Here is a 21,692-nt window from a genome sequence, read left to right as displayed (position 1 = left end):
TCGTTAATACCTTTCAAACAAAAAAAAATTCATGAAATTCGGTCAAAATTTACTCGAGATATTGTCAAAATACACCACGTTCACTGTACTTCCGAGTAGCCAGATAAGAGCTCACTCCTAGGTCTCTTCGGTCACGCTCCGGAGAACATAATTTCAAAAACTTTTTTGTCCCTGATTGGTACGGTCAATACCTATCTAATAAAACAGACGAAATATGTTCAAATGTGGCCGACCTACAAGCAAAAACTGCTTGCCGCCCTGTGCCTGTTCCACACCAAGGGGTCTAACTCACGAGTCGGACATCCGATTTCCATAAACTTTTTTTTTGTCGATCGGTATTGTAAATACCTTTTATTTGACGTATCACTTACAAGTTTAACGTTTAAATGTCCGGAGATATCTTCGAAAAACCGTAAAGCACTTATTGGGCCACAGCTCGGGAGGGGTCGATCCAAAATCACTCATCTTCGAACTTAGCCTGTCTTTTGACATTACCAAACGGGGAAAAAAAGAATTTTCAAAATCGGATGCGTTTTACTCAAGTTATCGTGCAGACAGACAGACAGACAGACGGACAGACAGACAGACATTTTTTTTTTTCGCGGATTTGGCATCTCTAGACAACCACAATAGGTTTCCCCTTACTCAGGGAGTCCAATTCGACGTGTTACAAACGTATGCGTAAACCTATAAGACCCCAGTACTTCGTACGGGTCTAAAAACTGTAGGTCACACTTCGAGGGGTAACAGAATGATAATAGGATGCAAGTTCGAAAAAATGCAGCTGGAAAATTCTTCTCAATGTTGAAATTCGCAGTGGAAGAGCGAGGAGAAACGGAAGTTAGAACGAACCTCCACTCTTTTTCTCTCGTAGCAATTTAAGTCTTTCTTTTTTTTCATTCAATTAAATCAAAACCATCGTCTGAGATTCAATTAATTTTTAAGCATGTTGTGGACCACACAAAAAAATTGTAGTCGTAGCACTTCAACTAAGTTTTGTAACTACAAAAATATCGGCTACATCGCATGGTAAAAGTATTTAAATAAAAAAAGATTATTTTTTTTTCACTGCCAACGAACGTAAAGTCATGGTTCATTGTACACAAGTACACGGCTAACAAACACACCAAACCATTCTCGCATTACCTACATATTCACGTGTGATTGTTATACATATGAATTTGAATAATTAATACAATCTAATGTAATGTTGTCTATGTAACCAACAATTAAAGCGAATTCAGTTATGATAAAAATGACTCACCCGTTCGTTCAATCCGCCATCGTTTTTACCGCGCTTAAGTGAGGGCGCCCGTATGTGCTTTAAATCCATACCGAATGTGTTGCGCACACTGAAGTGTTAACTCAAACCACACGTTTAACGTTTGCGTCTTAGCTGAACGAAATCATTTTCACAAAGTCAGGCGCGCCATCTGATTGCTAATTCGGCGCAGCAGCGAAACGTTGTAGCCGTTAAATTTTTAAATAAATTTCCGTACGTACATACAAGATCTGTTCTTGTTATCGTTTGGGTACGTATGACGTGTAACGACGATAAAACACAAACAGAATAGTATAACAAAAAAAAAGAAAAAAAAATTAAATTTATTTTTGTATTGTTACACCGCACGATCACAAGGCATTAATTTGTGATTCTCATTTGCATTAGCACATTGCACTGTAAGCCGTTTCATTGTATGCATAAGATTTGGATTTTATTTTCGTTTAATTCCATTTGCAAAATATTTTTTTTTCTTTCTCTCTTTTTTTCACATAATTGTTTCGCAATAAAACGTTATGAATGAACAAAATTATATCACTAATTTATGCTAAGGTAACAAAACCGTTTATATTGTTTCACTGTAAAAGTCTATTTTAGGCACATTTGAGCGATGATATTATTCGTCGGACTGGGAGCTGAAACGAAATTGAAAGAAAATTTATCAACTGAGATATTCAAGGAAATGTTTTAGTCAGTTTAGTGCTTTAGAAGCTTTAACCTGTCACACACGGCAAGCATATTAACAATTTTACTATATCTGATCTATTACTTCATTTGATCGAAGATCGAAAAAAAAAAAAAAAAAAAAAAAAAAAATCGAAGATTTTCAGAGATTGATTTCAGAAATCTTTTACTTCATTTGTTTTGAACATAATTTTTGCTAAATAAGACCTCATTAGATAGAGCTTATCGTTTATTATTGCTGTCATTGTCGATAACAGATGACAGCCGTCTGTAACAGGCTAAGAAGTTTGTTTAGGAAAATATAAATTATTTTGATGACACAGCGACCTTTCATCAATACCCAACTAAAAGGGTCGAAGAATGGTGAGAGCACAAAGTTTATAAGATGTATAGGAACTTCGTGTTTTCAGTCATTCTCAAAACTACTCCAATGTTAATCTACGGCGCAATTTAATTTTTAGACCCGTACGAAGTACTGGGGTCTTATGGGTTTACGCATACGTTTGTAACACGTCGAATTGGACTCCCTGAGTAAGGGGAAACCTATTGTGGTTGTCTAGAGATGCCAAATCCGCGAAAAAAAAAATGTCCGTCTGTCCGTCTGTCTGCACGATAACTTGAGTAAAACGCATCCGATTTTGAAAATTCTTTTTTTTCCCGTTTGGTAATGTCAAAAGACAGGCTAAGTTCGAAGATGAGTGATTTTGGATCGACCCCTCCCGAGCTGTGGCCCAATAAGTGCTTTACGGTTTTTCGAAGATATCTCCGGACATTTAAACGTTAAACTTGTAAGTGATACGTCAAATAAAAGGTATTTACAATACCGATCGACAAAAAAAAAACAGTTTATGGAAATCGGATGACCGACTTGTGAGTTAGACCCCTTGGTGTGAAACAGGCACAGGGCGACAAGCAGTTTTTGCTTGTAGGTCGGCCAAATTTAAACATATTTCGTTCGTTTTAGCTTTATTAGATAGGTATTGACCGTACCAATCAGGGAAAAAAAGTTTATGAAATTATGTTCTCCGGAGCGTGAGCTAGGTCTCTTGGAGTGAGCTCTTATCTGGCTACTCGGCCGTACAGTGAACGTGGAGTATTTTGTCAATATCTCGAGTAAATTTTGACCGAATTTCATGAATTTTTTTTTGTTTGAAAGGTATTAACGAATGTAAAGCGTCAGTACTATTTCCGGTCTCCTAACAAAATGGCTGCCGGTGGCCATATTGGATTTTAATAAAAGTGATATATCTTGGGAAAAATGGTACTTAGAGAGTTTCTGTTAACATGGAAATAATTTGTTATGTGTGTGGGGTTTCAGGGATTCCATATACGGACATCTATATATACCTATATACAGCTATATTGAGCTATATATAGGCATATAGAGCTATATAATAGCATATTCATCTGTGAAATGTTTATTTATAGGAAAATATAGGTAAATACAGCGGTATATAGCTGTTTAAATAGGAATTTATGAAATTTGACTTCGTACGGGGCTGTCATATTGCCTCCGGCAATTTAATTGTATATGATAACATGGCAAAGAGTGGATAATGTAAGTGATTTAAAAGGGAGAATAGTTTTTCAGCAGAGAAGAAAATGAAGTAAGAGAAATGAAGAGTTTCACATTAAAGGCTTTTGATACGAATAGGTGTTTCGTTCGGGTCGGCGTTAGCTATGTTTTTGCTTTATTTTAGTAGAAAGAAAAAAATTAATTTATCGACACTGTCTCCATTCCATTCCACTAAGTCCCATATTGATCGGTGTTTTATATGAAATACCTGTGCTACAATCAATTAAATAAACTAGTTTCTAGTTTTTCGTTTTTTTTTGTGTTTCACAACACTTGAATTCGAATGATAAGACCTTTCGTTGGTGTTTGTTTTCAGCTTGAGTTTTATATTTGCAACATATGTATTTCTGCTACATATATGGAAACTACCAGCCAGGCTGTTAATTCTTTTTGTATATTTATATTTTATAGCTAATGTCAACAACGAAAGTCAAAGAAATAATTTAAATATTGAATAATATAGAATTGGTGGTGTTTATATGCGGACAGAGACGATTGTGTTTGCTGTAGAGTGTGTTGTGTGTGCTATATTGGTTATATAAAGTGAGAAAATTGTATTCACCGCGAATCAATTTATGGGCAAAATTATTCATACGGAATGGTCTGTTGTTCTTTAAAATATGATAAAACTGAACTGATATTCTAGCGAAAATGTAAAATAGGCGGATTCGAATTCAGTTTTAATACAGGCAAATCTTTCGTATTTTGAACACACAACACGCAAAAAATATGAGAAATATTTACCGATTATACAAAATGTACGAGAGACGTTACCTAGAAACTACTGTGTCATCATGATAAATTGAACAGTATAGAACTAAGCCCCAAGTACTTGGGTGTGTCAGGTCTTGAATTAATTTTTCGACAGATTTTTGAACTTTTAATAATGATACTAAAGGGACCGAAAACCGGGCAAGAAAATAAGGTTTTCATCAGAGTAACTCAGTCAAAATTTGTGCCTTCCCTGATCACAACATTTCCAATGTCCTGGTGGTTTGTTCGGCGAAGCTTTTATTGCCCAGTAACCAAATTTAGCGAAAATATTTCACAGTAAAGAGGTCACCAGGATACCGCATAAGAGTAGCGATTCTACACTATTTTCTGCAAGTCCTAACAAGTCCTAAAAGTTTAAGGCTTAAACAAGGAGAAAACAAAAATAAAATTATTTTCACTAACTCTAAAAATTTACTGCACTCGCTTCGCTCTGGCCGCCCTCAAACGTCACAAATTGCATCACTGAAGTTACCGTGTTATCGACCAAATAAAAAAAAATTCTTTCTAAAATTACTTTGATATCGGCTCGACTTCAACGAATAATTTTTTTTTAATCGGTTGATAATTGTCACGTGTCTTCAATACCGACACTCAAATACACTGTCTGACTGTAGTGAAATTTCAGCATGAATTTGCTGCAGTTGTTTCAATCAAAACAATCAAACAATCAAAACTGTTTCTACGTTTATACGGTTGAATCTGCTTCACATCATAGTAAAACCGTATAAAGCCATATAAACAGTTTTGATTGTTTGTGTGGATCAGCTGAAAAACAGCTGCTGCAAATTCATGTTGAAATTTCACTCCCTCTGACTGTAACTTATGCTTTTTAGAGAATTCGATTCCAGAAGCCACCTTGATCTAGTGTCGATCAAAACTCAAGTACGTAAGCTTTTGTCGACTCAAGAATTTTTAGCCCCGTACGAAGTACAAAGGGGCTTATAGGATTACGATGCCGTGTGTAATTGATGGAATTCGAAGCAGACGGTAAGGGCAAAGTGTTTGCCTATGTTCATAGATGACGAATCCGCAATAAAAATTTTGTCTGTCCTTCTGTCCTTCTGTCCTTCTGTCCGTCTGTCCGTCTGTCCGTCACGTCGATATCTTGAGTAAATCAAATCCGATTTCAAAATTATTTTTTTTCCCTGAAAGATAGTCGAAATAGTGAGGCTAAGTTCGAAGATGGACATATTCGGGTCGGCCCTTCGTGAGTTAGGGCCACCTAAGTGATTTAAGGTCTTTCGGTGTTATTTATGGCAAAACAAACGATGGAAATGTAAATGACATGGCAAATGATAGGTATTGTCAATACCAATCCAGGAAAAAAAGTTTTTTGAAATCGGGTGAGTGGACCGTGAGTTAGGGCCTTAGAAGTGAAATGATACTAGGGCCCTATGTGTATTTTACATAGAACTCGAGTAAATTTCATCCTTTTTTCGTGATTTTTGTTTCATTTGAAAGGTAATCGAAGGCCGAATATAATGTGGCGAAGAACGTTTTAAATTTGGGTCCTTGGACTGAGGCCGCTCCTCGGCCCTAAGTGTATTTTGCATATAACTCGAGTAAATTTGATCCGATTTTCCTAATTTTTGTTTCATTTGAAAAGTAATCGAACGAGGAATAGAATGTTGTTGAAAAAAAAATTTGGGTCCTTGGACTAAGGCCGCTACTCGGCCCTAGGTGTATTTTGCATATAACTCGAGTAAATTTCATCCGTTTTTCCTAATTTTTGTTTCATTTAAAAGGTAATTGAACATCGAATAGAATGTTGTTGAAAAAAAAAATTAAAATTTGGGTCCCTGGACTAAGGCCTCTCCACGGCCCTAAGTGTGTTTTGCATATAACTCGAGTAAATTTGATCCGATTTTCCTAAATTTTGTTTGATTTAGAAGGTAATCGAAGGCCGAATAGAATGTTGTTGAAAAAACATTAAATTTGGGTCCTTGGACTAAGCCCGCTACACGGCCCTAAGTGTATTTTGCATATATCTCGAGTAAATTTCGTCCGACTGTTCTGACGGCTCGTTTTTTTTTTTGATAATCAGAATTGCTCAAGTTGTCGTGGTAGAGAAAATTTTCTTTTGAAAATCTGCTAAGAATTACACGAGTTATATTGAGAATTTAGAACATATGAAAAAAACAGATCGTTACTGTCACTTTAAGTGATTTTCTGCCGCGCCGTAAGACCGTGACTTTCAGACAATGTAACGGTACGAATTGATTTTGTCGTCATTTTGCATTTTTCGAAAAGTTGTGCTACAAACTGAAACCGAAACTCCAATATTTACTATAAAATTTAACATCGCAAACAATTCTCCTTTGGCTTTGACTTGCAATCAACAAGAATTCACAAAAGTTTCCCCAAATTCGCTGAAACAATTCTCGAAATTTTATAGACAACCCAGATGAGCATTGGAAACGCGCACATTTTTGCCATTACTGACCTATATTTTATGCATCGGTGACCTATATATTTTGACGAAAGCTTAATTCAATTCAGCTTCATTCAAAATTCTTGATATTTTCGTGCAATTTCAATCACTTGCAGGGAAAATTTATATTTCATGCTATGTATACAACATAACATATTGTTAAAATTTATAAAAGCCGACCTATAGTAAGTGACAGCAATGAAAAACTAAAATTATTGTTGATCCCAATTTCCCTTGTTAAATTTTCACAAAAACAGTGACGGAGCACAATGTCACATAGTTTCTAGCTAGTTTGAATTTAAAACAGAAAGGCTCCAGAAACACTCTGCTTTTGTTGTCATTTCGTTTCAAGCACACAGTGTAAACGATGAAAGAAAATCTGGTTGGAAATACAGTCCATTAAGCCAACATATCACGAAAACATAACGCTTTGCATTATCGAACGAAATTAGAAGCAAAATCTTTTAACAAAAAAACTTTGATAAATTGATTTAAAGTTATGAAAGGCTGAATTTTATCGGCAAAGTTGTAGAAACATGTTCGGTAATCCCTGGCCATAAATAGTTTGATTCATGAGGACGTAGATAAATGTTGTGATAGTGAAACTGAACTCTAGAAATTGACCTTCATACACCACGAACAAAATTCATTTATTATTTTGACTCTTGCAAATATTGTTGGTTGAAATGGATATGCATTTGTTGATATGTCTGGTGCGGCAAATGATGACAAAATGGTCATCGTAAAATAAAACACAACATTCTCTAAAACAAATGAAAATTGAATTTAACTATTTCACTCCACTCTTTATCAGAACGTATTTCCATCACATAAACAAAAAACAAGCTGATTTCGTCGTTTACGACTCATCAGTGCACCTTTGTCATGACCATGTGCATATCAGCTCGTACACTTTTAGACTAAATCAAATCAAGTGTACGAAACACATCACACGCTGACCGTACTGATAGAACAATGGGTTACTGTAAATACGATTCGCTCGATGCTTCGAGAACCTAATTGTGAGTTTTTGGTTATTTTCATAGCAGAACTATGACCGAAAAATCGCAAACAAATATACATTCAAACGATCATCCAAGATGATATTTACGTTAGAAATTATTTTGCATATCGAAAGGCTAACCATACCTCCGTGTTTTAGAGCACACAACTCGGAATCATTTAAATGAAAAATTAAATGTGAAAAGAAACTTCTTTTCAAAATCAATTTTGGTTCGATACATTCGCGCTCGAAGAAAAATAAATTTCTTCAACCGCTGCATCATCCACGGATTACTGCCCGAAACAGGCCTTCATCGTAAAATAAAAAGTGTACGAGCTGATATGCACATGGTCATGACAAAGGTGCACTGATGAGTCGTAAACGACGAAATCAGCTTGTTTTTTGTTTATGTGATGGAAATACGTTCTGATAAAGAGTGGAGTGAAATAGTTAAATTCAATTTTCATTTGTTTTAGAGAATGTTGTGTTTTATTTTACGATGAAGGCCTGTTTCGGGCAGTAATCCGTGGATGATGCAGCGGTTGAAGAAATTTATTTTTCTTCGAGCGCGAATGTATCGAACCAAAATTGATTTTGAAAAGAAGTTTCTTTTCACATTTAATTTTTCATTTAAATGATTCCGAGTTGTGTGCTCTAAAACACGGAGGTATGGTTAGCCTTTCGATATGCAAAATAATTTCTAACGTAAATATCATCTTGGATGATCGTTTGAATGTATATTTGTTTGCGATTTTTCGGTCATAGTTCTGCTATGAAAATAACCAAAAACTCACAATTAGGTTCTCGAAGCATCGAGCGAATCGTATTTACAGTAACCCATTGTTCTATCAGTACGGTCAGCGTGTGATGTGTTTCGTACACTTGATTTGATTTAGTCTAAAAGTGTACGAGCTGATATGCACATGGTCATGACAAAGGTGCACTGATGAGTCGTAAACGACGAAATCAGCTTGTTTTTTGTTTATGTGATGGAAATACGTTCTGATAAAGAGTGGAGTGAAATAGTTAAATTCAATTTTCATTTGTTTTAGAGAATGTTGTGTTTTATTTTACGATGAAGGCCTGTTTCGGGCAGTAATCCGTGGATGATGCAGCGGTTGAAGAAATTTATTTTTCTTCGAGCGCGAATGTATCGAACCAAAATTGATTTTGAAAAGAAGTTTCTTTTCACATTTAATTTTTCATTTAAATGATTCCGAGTTGTGTGCTCTAAAACACGGAGGTATGGTTAGCCTTTCGATATGCAAAATAATTTCTAACGTAAATATCATCTTGGATGATCGTTTGAATGTATATTTGTTTGCGATTTTTCGGTCATAGTTCTGCTATGAAAATAACCAAAAACTCACAATTAGGTTCTCGAAGCATCGAGCGAATCGTATTTACAGTAACCCATTGTTCTATCAGTACGGTCAGCGTGTGATGTGTTTCGTACACTTGATTTGATTTAGTCTAAAAGTGTACGAGCTGATATGCACATGGTCATGACAAAGGTGCACTGATGAGTCGTAAACGACGAAATCAGCTTGTTTTTTGTTTATGTGATGGAAATACGTTCTGATAAAGAGTGGAGTGAAATAGTTAAATTCAATTTTCATTTGTTTTAGAGAATGTTGTGTTTTATTTTACGATGAAGGCCTGTTTCGGGCAGTAATCCGTGGATGATGCAGCGGTTGAAGAAATTTATTTTTCTTCGAGCGCGAATGTATCGAACCAAAATTGATTTTGAAAAGAAGTTTCTTTTCACATTTAATTTTTCATTTAAATGACAAAATGCATTTACTGTGATGGGTTAATGGAGTCAGGTAACAATAAATACCTTCAAATGGTTTCAACTTTAACAAATGTAGTTACCAAGCCAATAATTTAACGGCATCAGTCGTAACCTTATTTTATACCAAGTTCATAATGTGAATGTAGACACACCGCTTTAGCTTTAGTCATAGTTACAAAGCTGATATATCTGGCACATTGATGCGATATTAGAAAATCTGTTCGTTCTCTTCAACGTCTAATTTCATCTATTGATGAAAACATCAGTACAATGGAGAGACAAACGATCGATAAATATTCTTCCGAGAAACATTTCCATTGCAACAATGATATGTCGTGAAACTATCGAATGCTGCCGTAGAATTAGTTCAATAGAAACAGGTAACTCACAAACAGGTTCGACTAGCTAATTCAATATAATTAAACATAAATCTAATCTTTCCACTATAAATATGAGTTTAGGTGAATTTATGTCTTCAGAGGTATTGTGTTTATACATATAATCGTTGACGGTATTCAGAACCAGATTCGCAAGTGGTTCTGTTTTTAGGATAACCGTCGGAAACGGCTGGCTGCTGCTAATTCTATCATTTCTTTCATTATAGTTGTGTGCATGGTATGCAAATTTCGAGTGGGTATACGGTATTACCATAACGCTTTCAATTTAGCGAAAATAAATATTTTGTCAACCTGTTTTGAAATTCTGGTTAAACTGTGATTTTAGTTACTTTTAGCACGAAACTACTGTACAATACTGTTGAAACGGGATGAATTTTATACCCAGAGTAAATCACAACAAACTTCTGATTTTGCGGCTGTGTGCACACAAGAGAGTGCAGACGAGTGGAGTCGAATTATTTACAGAAGAAAATAGTTGGCAAGTCGAGTCGACTAATCGATGTCTGATGACACTAGTAATGCTAGCATGATTAAGCCTTCCAAGTTCATCTGTTAGCGACAATGAAAAAAATAAGATCTGACCTCCAGTTGGTGTGCTTTTATATAGCCAAAAGTATTTTAACATTAGTGAAGTACAAGATTTTTAACAAAAAACGTTTCTTTAAATATCAGAAGTAATAGATTTAGTAATTATTACTTAAGATTCTGCTTACAATGCATGTTAAACAGTTCTCCCGTTTCCTAGTTGATTTTTTAAAAACATCTGAATCTAATCTGAAGTTAGTAACAGAAATAGTAAAACATATCGGAAGACATGAAAGCGTAAAAATCGGCCACCCTCAATTGACTTCGAAGGTAGTTGTGAGAATGGCTGAGTGACATCGAAGGATTCTTTTGAAAAACAGTCTACCGAAATCAGACTCATTTTCCTGTGGACTTGTTTTGTATGTGCCCAGAAAACAAAAACACTTTCAAAATACTTACTTGACGCTTGTGTAATTATTGAGAGGCGATCCAAAATCGACAACATGAACTTCTCCCATTAACATTTATAAACGAAACGTAAAAAGTCGTTTGAGGTGTCATTAGAAAGATGTCATGTAGTGTCGGGGCAAATAGGGTCTAATTTCTACCCATTCTTCAACTGTTCACAATGAAGTGTGTATCAATTTTAAACCCAATTGACAGTATTTGCCCCGAAAGTACGTATGCGTATCTTTCTAATGACACCCAAATTGACCTTTTACATTTCGTGAGCCTGGAGAAATTTCCATGAGAAAAGTGCAAGTTTTCGATCTTCTCCTACAAGCGTGGAATTTTTGAAAGTGGTTTTGGCTTCTAAAGGCAAATACCTTTCTAGACTAGACACACATCATGCCCGCACGTTAGTTAGCGGGCGTGACGCAGGTCCACTACCAAAAATGTTTTAACAAAATTTTTTTGAGGACGGCGCAGCATATTTACAGCAACTTTTTTACTTCTCCCCCTTAACTCCAACGACCCCCAAACTTAGATATTTAGAATCTGGGCATCAATACGAGTTCAACGAGCTATCACACGTTACTACAGCTTCAAAATTGGCCGAGATATTGAACTTCGAAATATTGATGTTTGTATGAAAATAAGCAAAATTTCGAATTTTCAGATAACTGAAATCGCCTACGTTAGTTAGTTAGTTAGTTAGTTAGTTCCAGGATTCCGGGATCCAGGAACTCCTAAACGTTTCTATAGATTTTCCTGAAATTTTGGTTATAGGCTAATAACGGCCCAAAAATAAGAATGGAATTTTCAAAAGTTGGAAAAAACCCATATCTTGGGAGCTGGAGCTTCCCAAAGTCTCCATACAAATGCCATATAAAAGCCAATTTGTATATGTGTGTGTGTGTTTTGTATATTTTGACACATGAAATTGATGGCCATGTGTGTTGTTTTGGGATGTGTTTCTTGTTGGAAATTGTGTGGTATGGTTGGGCAGCGGGAAAAATTTGGTCACTTTTGGTGTATGTTGGGCAGCGGGAAAAATTTGGTCACTTTCGGTGAATGTTGGGCAGCGGGAATAATTTGGTCACTTTTGGTGTATGTTGGGCAGCGGGAAAAATTTGGTCACTTTCGGTGAATGTTGGGCAGCGGGAAAAATTTGGTCAGTTTCGGTGAATGTTGGGCAGCGGGAAAAATTTGGTCACTTTTGGTGTATGTTGGGCAGCGGGAAAAATTTGGTCACTTTCGGTGAATGTTGGGCAGCGGGAAAAATTTGGTCACTTTCGGTGAATGTTGGGCAGCGGGAAAAATTTGGTCACTTTTGGTGTATGTTGGGCAGCGGGAAAAATTTGGTCACTTTCGGTGAATGTTGGGCAGCGGGAAAAATTTGGTCACTTTTGGTGTATGTTGGGCAGCGGGAAAAATTTGGTCACTTTTGGTGTATGTTGGGCAACGGGACGTATATACAGTTATATTGACATATATATAGCTATATTGACCTATATATAGCTATATTGTCCTATATATAGTTAGTATATGACTATATTGACCTATATATAGATATGTTGACCTATATATAGTTAGTATATAGCTACATTGACCTATATATAGTTAGTATATAGCTATATTGACATATATAGTTACATTGACCTATATATAGTTAGTATATAGCTATATTGACATATACATATATAGTTAGTATATAGCTAAAATTTTAATTTTTTTTTAAATTTTGAAAATTTTTCAAAATTTGAAGAAAAAAAATCAAAATTTTAAACAATTTTCGAAATTTTTCAAAATTTTAAAAATTTTAAAAATTTTTCAAACATTTCAAAAATTGTCAAAATTTTTCAAAAATTTTCAAAATTTTCAAATTTTTTAAATTTATCAAATTTTTCAAATTTTTCAATCTACTAATTCTTCCAAAAGAACTGATATCAGTCAAAAACACTCAAAAGAGTAAAAGTGACGCAAGTCCCTGTGCATACTTCGAAAACAACTGATATCGCTGGAGGTGACGCATTCTCCGCTTGTACGCAAAAACTGTAACAGCAAAAATTTGACCAAAGAAATTCTAGAAACAAAATTTTACCAAAAAAAATTTTGCGTCACAAGTGACAGATGTTGAGGAAAGTACTGTTAAGAATTTTTTTAAAATAGGCAAGAATACGTCCTAATACGTCCGAATCATCTGCCACTTTGTGACGCAAAATTTTTTTTGGTAAAATTTTGTTTCTAGAATTTCTTTGGTCAAATTTTTGCTGTTACAGTTTTTGTGTACAAGCGGAGAATGCGTCACCTCCAGCGATATCAGTTGTTTTGGAAGTATGCACAGGGACTTGCGTCACTTTTACTCTTTTGAGTGTTTTTGACTGATAAAAAGTACACTGGAAAATGCCTCCAGCTTCGGTCGGTCTTTTTTTATAGAAAATCCTTGAAAATTTAAAAGAAAATCTTTGAAAATCCATTCAGAATCACTAAAGAATGCTTTGAATCGTCGAGCATCATCAGAGTTAGTTTTATCTTTTTGAAAATCCGTTGTCAACGAAATTTAAAAACATCTGCCCGTCCCTGTTCTTCAAAAGAATTCCTCATAATGACTTACACACAATGTCATGATCGCCACTTAAGACAGATAAAAACTGAGTTCGCTCTTAGCAATGGCTATTTCAAGCCATTAATAATTTATTTGCAAATCTACTTGTTAAATGCTTATGCTATTAGCCAACAAGTATTATAATTTATGATCTGTATTTTTCGTATTTAATAAGATCATAATTTTTCCGCCAAATATTTTAATGTGTACACATGTAAACCACTCGTAATCGCACCCATTTTCATTTCATTTTAGTCCATAAATTTGATCTAGACATAAACATATCGAAGCCACTAGATGACTACACATATACACTCCTCAAGACAATTTACCTGAACCGAATGTTATACGTACGAAATGGTGAACATCTTCTCAATTTAATTACCGAAAAAAAAAAATCGTCTCAGTGACGCAACTCTGCAACACATTATATGGTTTATATAAATTAAAAATAATTTTGAGCAAATTAGATTTGTGTGTTTCGCAAAACAGATTTCGTTTTACTTTGTGGTCTTCGGTGATGCAAAGACGGGCAACAATTCAACGATTTTAAGTGAATAAATAGAAATAAATTCGCACGCTTCGGTCCGTTTAATATTTTGTCTGTTAAGAGTCAATTCGCCAATTCGTCAGCCAAATTTTCAATTTCTGAAACTAGGCCCCATCTTTTGGATGGGTCAGATCCCTTGACTGACTGACTACTTTTCTCAAGAAGATTTTTGTAATCCGAGCAAAAAAAATCACTCTAAAAGTATATAAAAGTATACCAGGGTATGCGTACCCTACTTTCGATACAAAACACGTATATGAGAAATTCCAGCACTTGATCATATACTGGCTCATACGTATTTTCAGTACTTAAGAGGCATCGATGATTTGCTGAAAAGTATACATTTGGGTGATTTTTAAATACTGTCTTTTGGTGATATATTTCCACCAAAATTATCATTTTTCAAGTATGTACAACCGCAATAACGACCACGAATGTGTTAGCTTTCAACATAAAATAGATTTGGTTGTAGCAGTTTGACCAACCCTGAGAAAACTGAGCAGTTTATGAAAATTTCGATACACTGGTCACTTTTTTCAGAACTGGTCAAGTGACTACAACCAAATCTACTTTCTGTTGAAAGCTAATACATTCGTGGTCGTGTGGTCGTGTGTTTTGAAAAAAGGATTCTGATGAAAAGATACCATCAAAAAGGCAGCACGAGATACAGACCCTGGAAAGAGGCGAATTTCTTGCTTACATATTGAATAAAAATGAAACTCGTGTGATTACGGCCCTCGCTTCGCTCTGGCCGCAAAGTTCACACTCGTCCAAACTTTGATTTTTTTCTTATCATCGATATAAAGATATTACACACACAAAATTTTGGAATGAATCCTAGAATATTACTCCAGTATATTCCATTAACGAGCTTAACCCAAAAATGTCTTTCTTAGTGGGATAATTGTCTTTTGTGGACCATTAAGAATTACTCAATTAATAACACGATAATATCACGGGACGATACAAAAATTCTTTTAGGAATATTTCTGAGATCCCCCAACCGTCATAGCCCAACTTTGAACTTATCATCGGGAATGGAATTCCCCGTCGAATAAAAAAAGTTTTTGAAATCCGTTGAGGATTACGTCAAGCTATCGTGTTATCTCGGAACGAGACAAAAATTCTTTTGGGAATATCTCTAAGATCACCAGCCCGTTACGACCCATCTTCGAACGTAGCCTTCGTAATTTTATTCCCTGTCGATTAAAAAAAAGTTTTTGGAAATCCGTTGAGGATTACGTCAAGTTATCGTGTTATTAAGGAACGAGACAAAAATTCTTTTGGGAATATCTCTAAGATCACCAGCCCGTTACGACCCATCTTCAAACTTAGCCTCAGCAATTTAATTCCCCGTCGATTAAAAAAAAGTTTTTGGAAATTCGTCGAAAACTACTCGAGTTATCGTGGAATCAAGCGACCAGACAAAAATTCTCCTGAGAATATCTCTAAGAACACCCGACCGTAATAGCCCATCTTCGAACTTAACCTCATTAATTTAATTCCCCGTCGATTAAAAAAAAGTTTTTGAAATTCCGTTGAAAATTACTCAAGTTATCGTGTTATCAACGAATCATCAAAGTGTGACAAACATTTTCTGTATTTAAGGTTTTTGGTCATACATTCATGCATTTTCAATCATAGTAGTGATCATTGTGTGACAACCATTTTAGGGTGTTTATCATCCGTAAGACCCATGACTTTCAGTCAAGGGAACAAGCTATCGCCGATATTGTTGAGTTATAGCTCATTCAATTCGTCGTTCATTTCTAGCGAGAGGGTGTCTGCCATTTTTTCTCAAAAAAAAATCCAGTTTGGGTTTAATGTGTCTACATGTGATGTGATGTCAGAGGGTGGTCAGAACACTTTTTTAGCAATAACTTGAGGAAAGAGTAACACAAAAAGTTGAAACTTTGTAGGATTGTTGGCCTATCCACGGCCGACTGTTTGAGTCCACTCTGACTTCCGCACGCACCACCCATGGCCAGCCATCAGTCAAAGTATGGTCAACTTTCAAATAGTACTGTACCTCTGCAACATCATTGTTCTGATGGGTGAACTACATATTATGGTAGCTGGCTTCAGCCTCTATCACATATCAAAAATCTACCACAGAAATTTTGTGTTGCAGGATTTGCGGACCATTTGAAAAAAAGTTGACCCTTACGGCTGGAATAAAAGAGTAAATTTGAACGAAATTTTTGTCCAAAATGTTTTTTTAGCCGATCGATTCCGAGTAACTCTTTTCAAAAAATACATTTCCTCCTTCCTCAAAAAAGTGTTCTGACCACCCTCTGACATCACATCACATGTAGACACATTACACCCAAACTGGATTTTTTTAAGAAAAAATGGCAGACACCCCCTAGCTAGAATTGAACGACGAATCGAATGAGCTATAACTCAATAATATCTGCGCGAGCCTGTTTTCCAAGTGGCTGAGAAATTGACGAATTGACTCTTAACGGTTTGAGAGTGTTAAAGACTACCACTACTTTCAAGTTCACTTTTACTCAAACAATAAACGAGAGTTAATTAGATTCGACGTCTAATCACACGTTCATACTGTTCACACCCAACAAAATCGAAAATTGTTGTCAAAATAGTCGTTTCGACTTCCCATATCTGAGTCATCATTTGTAATTAAACTCGTTACAAAGTTAACAAATTGGAGTGCACAGTTTGAGTAAAATAATTGCGGAAATTTTTAAGTTTTCAAATAGCTGCTACTCTACTTTTTCGTTAGACTTTTAATTAAGATGGGTGTAGAGATTACTCGCTAAAATTCACATTATCTTCTATTCAATATTGCAAATGAAAGGCTTGAGACTCAATTCGTATAAGCTTCTCAGGTATCTGTATATCTTTGACATTTTTAAGAACGAAACTTGAACATGATGTAGTGTAGGTAGTAGGTACCTACCATCATCAATTAACAACAGATAATTCACACAACTTCACAGGTTTCAAACTCATTTAAAACAAATTAATTACAGCAGCGTTAACAACTCACAGAGCGGTTGAACTAAATTAAAAAAGCATTAATCGTGCTGCGGAGGTCTGCCTAGAAAATCTCGTAGTTCAAATTTCACTTATTAACACTTAACTAGTTCTCGCCTCAAATCGATCACATCATGCAATGCAATGTTATTAAATGGTGACTGACAGATTAGATGTGAGATAGAAATTTGTGTAGTGGTTTGTAAGGCAATATCCAGTACTAGAGGTGTGCACCGCCGATTTTACGCCGGCGCGCCGCCGATTTTTTGCTAAATTTTCGGCGCGCCGCCGCCGAAAAATAATAGCTCACGCCGCCGCCGCCGCCGATTGTATTTTCGTCGCGCCGAAATTTTGTACGTTTACTGCTTTCAACCATTTTAATGGGCGGTAATATAAAGTTAAATTGAAATATCTATACAAAAGTGTGTGCTTGAGTAAAAGGTTTGAGCAAATGTTTATCTCTCTTAATTTATAAGTCAGGTTTCTTTATGCTGCTCAGCTAATACACTTATTACTTATAAATTTAAGTTTATCTAAATCTCTTATTTGCGAAAACCTTCTACTACGAACTCACTCCTACATAGAAGATGGACTAAAGACAACGGGAACGGTTATTGCATAAATCGAAAGATAATAGTAGTGAGTTTGCGTAAATGACATATAAATTATAAGTTGGAAATAACAAACCTGCAGAACATCTAGTATGATGATGTGACTTAAAATTTCCAACTTGTAAGTTGACTTATAGCTTATAGGTTATGAAGGATGGCTTACACGGTTTATCTTGCAAAAAAGCGGACGATGGATTCCAGGACATGATGAAGTTAATAAAATCTTTTCTCATGCTCAATCTGTTACAACCTCCGGGCATTTCTAGAGATGACGGTAAAAGACCGGACGTTGGGATTTTGTGCGATGTAACCATTAGATAAATTAGATAAATCAATCATCCAAAAAATCTGGATCAATTGCAGATAATGCTGAAAGATTCAAGCATAATCATTACATACGTTTAAAAGAAAAAATTTTATTTACACCTATTGCTTTTGAATCACTAGGTTGCATGGGTCCCGAAACAAGTACATTAATTAAGAAATTTTGTTCATTAATGAGAAAAGCTTCTGGCGAACAACGCTCCATGGATTACCAAATACAAAAGATTTCTATTGCAATTCAACGGAGAAACGCTAGTTGCATTTTGGGGACTTTGGGGCGTAACAGAGTTGATGATTTTTATTTATTGTAAATACTTGTTTTTGAAAAGATCGTTTTTTACTGGTTGCGCTTTGCAGCCTTCTCGCTTATATGTCATTTACGCAAACTCACTAATCATTCGTGGATTCATTAAATCAGATGTTTTTAAAATAAAAGGGCAGTGGTTGTACATTCAAAATATAAAAGGTGAGATATGTCTCGGTTGATTCCCCTTGTATAAGTTGTTGATACTTCAGATCGCAAGATAGTAAGAATTCAGTGTTCGTAAAAAGGATTGCGCACGCTTTTTCAAATGTTTTTGCATTATTTTCGAAAATTTAGATTTTTTGTAGATTTATCGGCGCGCCGATCGGCGCACCGCCGCCGACTATAAATTATCTCGGCGCGCCACCGCCGATCCCTTACCAGTCGGCGCACCGCCGCCGATTATTTTAAGATAGGCGCACACCTCTATCCAGTACCCAGAGTACACACAGTTCCATGAACATTTTCTTTAAAGTCATATTACCAGCGAACACACTGCAGCCAATGCGACATACGTGGATAACTGTTAAATATCTACAATATAACATACCACATGCTGCAAGAATATGTGGTGTAAATAAACAAAAGACAAACATAGCCAGCCATATATACACTCATAAAATACTTGAATAAAAGCAGCGCTCCAGCAATGGAAGCAATTGCCTTTTTAATATGTCGAACGCATAAAAGGAATATTTTCGATTGATATGTTGTATGGTTTTTCTTTGGCCACAGATGAATATAATATACCAAGACGTCTTGGAACGGTATTGTACGTTGCGGTGCGTCTCAATCTCAATTTCATTGTTTTTGTGTATTTTACTACTGAACGCATTATATACGTACCGGGTATGTTTGGTGTGTTGAAAGTTTTATTATAGAAAAGTTGTTATTTCTTCAGTTTCTTAACCAGGCAATCGTTCAATTGATGTTGATTTTCATGACTCTGTTGACTCGTTTATTATTTCTTTACATAAGGTTTTGTGTTGTTACACTCGGTGTATAATGATAATGAACTCCGTTGACCGATTCGATGTTTATCATCATCATCGATGCGATAGTTGAAATCAAACAATTTTTGTATTTACAAAAAACGAAAAATTGTTTACTTAAAATACGTAGCTTGACTTCCATTTCCGAATCGGGATAAAATATATTTAAAAAAAAAAAAGTTGAAAAGATTAGCGCCCGTTGTCTACATGCAACTAGCTTTGCCAAGAATGTACACCTCATCTCTCGACTCTGTTTTTTTCTTCACAATTTTACATTCTGACTACATTTAAGCATCGATCATGGGCGCGCGTTAGCATAGCGCCCGTGACGCAAATCCTATTACTAGAAAAAGTTCAAAAATTTTTTTTGTCGTAGACTGCAGAACCATATATACAGCAAATATTGAAGTTCTACAATTCAAAGACAAATGACTCCAAATTACTATTTAAAAAAACTAGGCGTCCGTCGAGTTCAACGAGCTATCACACGTTCTTGCAGCTTAAAATTTGGCCACGCAAAAAATCTTCCAAGAAGCCCCACTTCCGTACATTTTGGTCAATTTCAGTACTTTAAACGAAATGAAAAAATCCTACGTTACTTTGTTAGTCCGTCCGTGTTTCCTATCTTCTAAAGTCTTCTTTAGATTTTGTTGAAATTTTGGGAGTAGATTCTAGTCGTCACTCTAAGACGTTCCAGAAAAAAAAAATTTGGGGTGAACCGGCCTCGTTTCGGAGCTAGGGCTCCTCGAAGTTCCCATATAGGCCCCATATAAGAACACCTTTAAGTGGGTGTGTGTGGATGGTTATGGCAAAACAAATTTGTTCGCTTTTGGTATTTGGTAAGCTCTGCTCGCCTCAATTTTTTTTTCCTAAATTTAGTATTTTTTAAATTTTTAATTTTTTTAAATTTTTAAATTTTTCAAAATTTTTTAAATTTTTCAAATTTTTTTAAATTTTTCTAAATTTTTTAAGTTTTTAAAATTTTTTAAAATTTTTCAAAGTTTTTTAAATTTTTCAAAATTTTCCAAAATTTTTCAAATTTTTTAAATTTTTCAAAATTTTCAAAAATTTTTAAAAGTTTTCAAAATTTTTCAAAATTATCAAAATTTTTCAAAATTATCAAAATTATCAAAATTTTTCAAAATTATCAAAATTTTTCAAAATTATCAAAATTTTGCAAAATTTTTAAATTTTTTAAATTTTTTAAATTTTTCAAATTTTTCAAATTTTTTCAATATTTTCAATTTTTTCAATCTAATAATTCTTCCAAAAGAACTGATATCAGTCAAAAACACTCAAAAGAGTAAAAGTGACGCAAGTCCCTGTGCATACTTCCAAAACAACTGATATCGCTGGAGGTGACGCATTCTGCGCTTGTACGCAAAAACTGTAACAGCAAAAATTTGACCAAAGAAATTCTAGAAACAAAATTTTACCAAAAAAATTTTGCGTCACAAGTGGCAGATGTTGAGGAAAGTACTTTTAAGAAATTTTTTAAAATAGGCAAGAATATGTCCTAATACGTCCGAACCATCTGCCACTTGTGACGCAAATTTTTTTTTGGTAAAATTTTGTTTCTAGAATTTCTTTGGTCAAATTTTTGCTGTTACAGTTTTTGCGTACAAGCGCAGAATGCGTCACCTCCAGCGATATCAGTTGTTTTGGAAGTATGCACAGGGACTTGCGTCACTTTTACTCTTTTGAGTGTTTTTGACTGATTTATGAACTTCGCAGCATTATTGTTTACCATCGGCATCATAAATGCAGAACATGAAGAGCTCTAGCTGAGAATAGTTTACGTTGCTATTCATGCACACGATGGAGTTATGTATCGGTTATTGGATTTACGAGAATATTTTTTTATGAATCTGGGTTACTGCTGGAAACTCATATTGATATTTCCATTTATAGTTAAACATAATGTCCGTCAGCTAATATGGTTAGGTGTGCAACAAGAAATTTACATATTTTCTGTCATCAGAGATGCAATAACTTTCAAAATAGAATGTTTGCATTGTAGTAACAACGCACATAGTCTTGAGACTATGCAATACATTTTCTGTGTGACCATACATAAAGCTAGAAGCCATTGACTTTAAACATTCTGTTTCGACCAACTCAAATGGTTGGTATAATACGAAAGCTTCATGTGGATGAAACGATGTTTTAGTTAAATTTACGATTGAGCTGAATTGAACAGAAATGAATGTAATAATCAATGAATAACACTTTCGGGCCGGCACTAGTTTAACGGTTGAGCGAATCACGAACGCCGGAAAAGTACTTGCAAGTATTTATTGAAAGTAAATGGCAAAACCATCAATATCGTTCAAATGCTAAAAACAATAATCTATAATTTTACCAAACGATGTTTAGGGGCATCATGAAAAATAT

General features: G+C 35.1%; 1 long non-coding RNA gene across 1 annotated transcript in view; it reads right to left on the bottom strand.

Annotated features, from left to right (window-relative positions):
- The window catches only part of LOC119072721, a 63,687-nt gene that overhangs the window by 11,638 nt on the left and 30,357 nt on the right, over positions 1 to 21,692 (bottom strand). Inside the window, exon 2 of the long non-coding RNA XR_005086913.1 lies at positions 1,261 to 1,917. This is a non-coding gene — a long non-coding RNA (uncharacterized LOC119072721). The remainder of the gene's footprint in view (positions 1 to 1,260; positions 1,918 to 21,692) is intronic.

The sequence above is a fragment of the Bradysia coprophila genome, assembly GCF_014529535.1.
Source record: "Bradysia coprophila strain Holo2 chromosome IV unlocalized genomic scaffold, BU_Bcop_v1 contig_84, whole genome shotgun sequence".
NCBI classification, from domain to species: domain Eukaryota; kingdom Metazoa; phylum Arthropoda; class Insecta; order Diptera; family Sciaridae; genus Bradysia; species Bradysia coprophila.
This window is presented reverse-complemented; position numbering and strand designations above follow the sequence as displayed.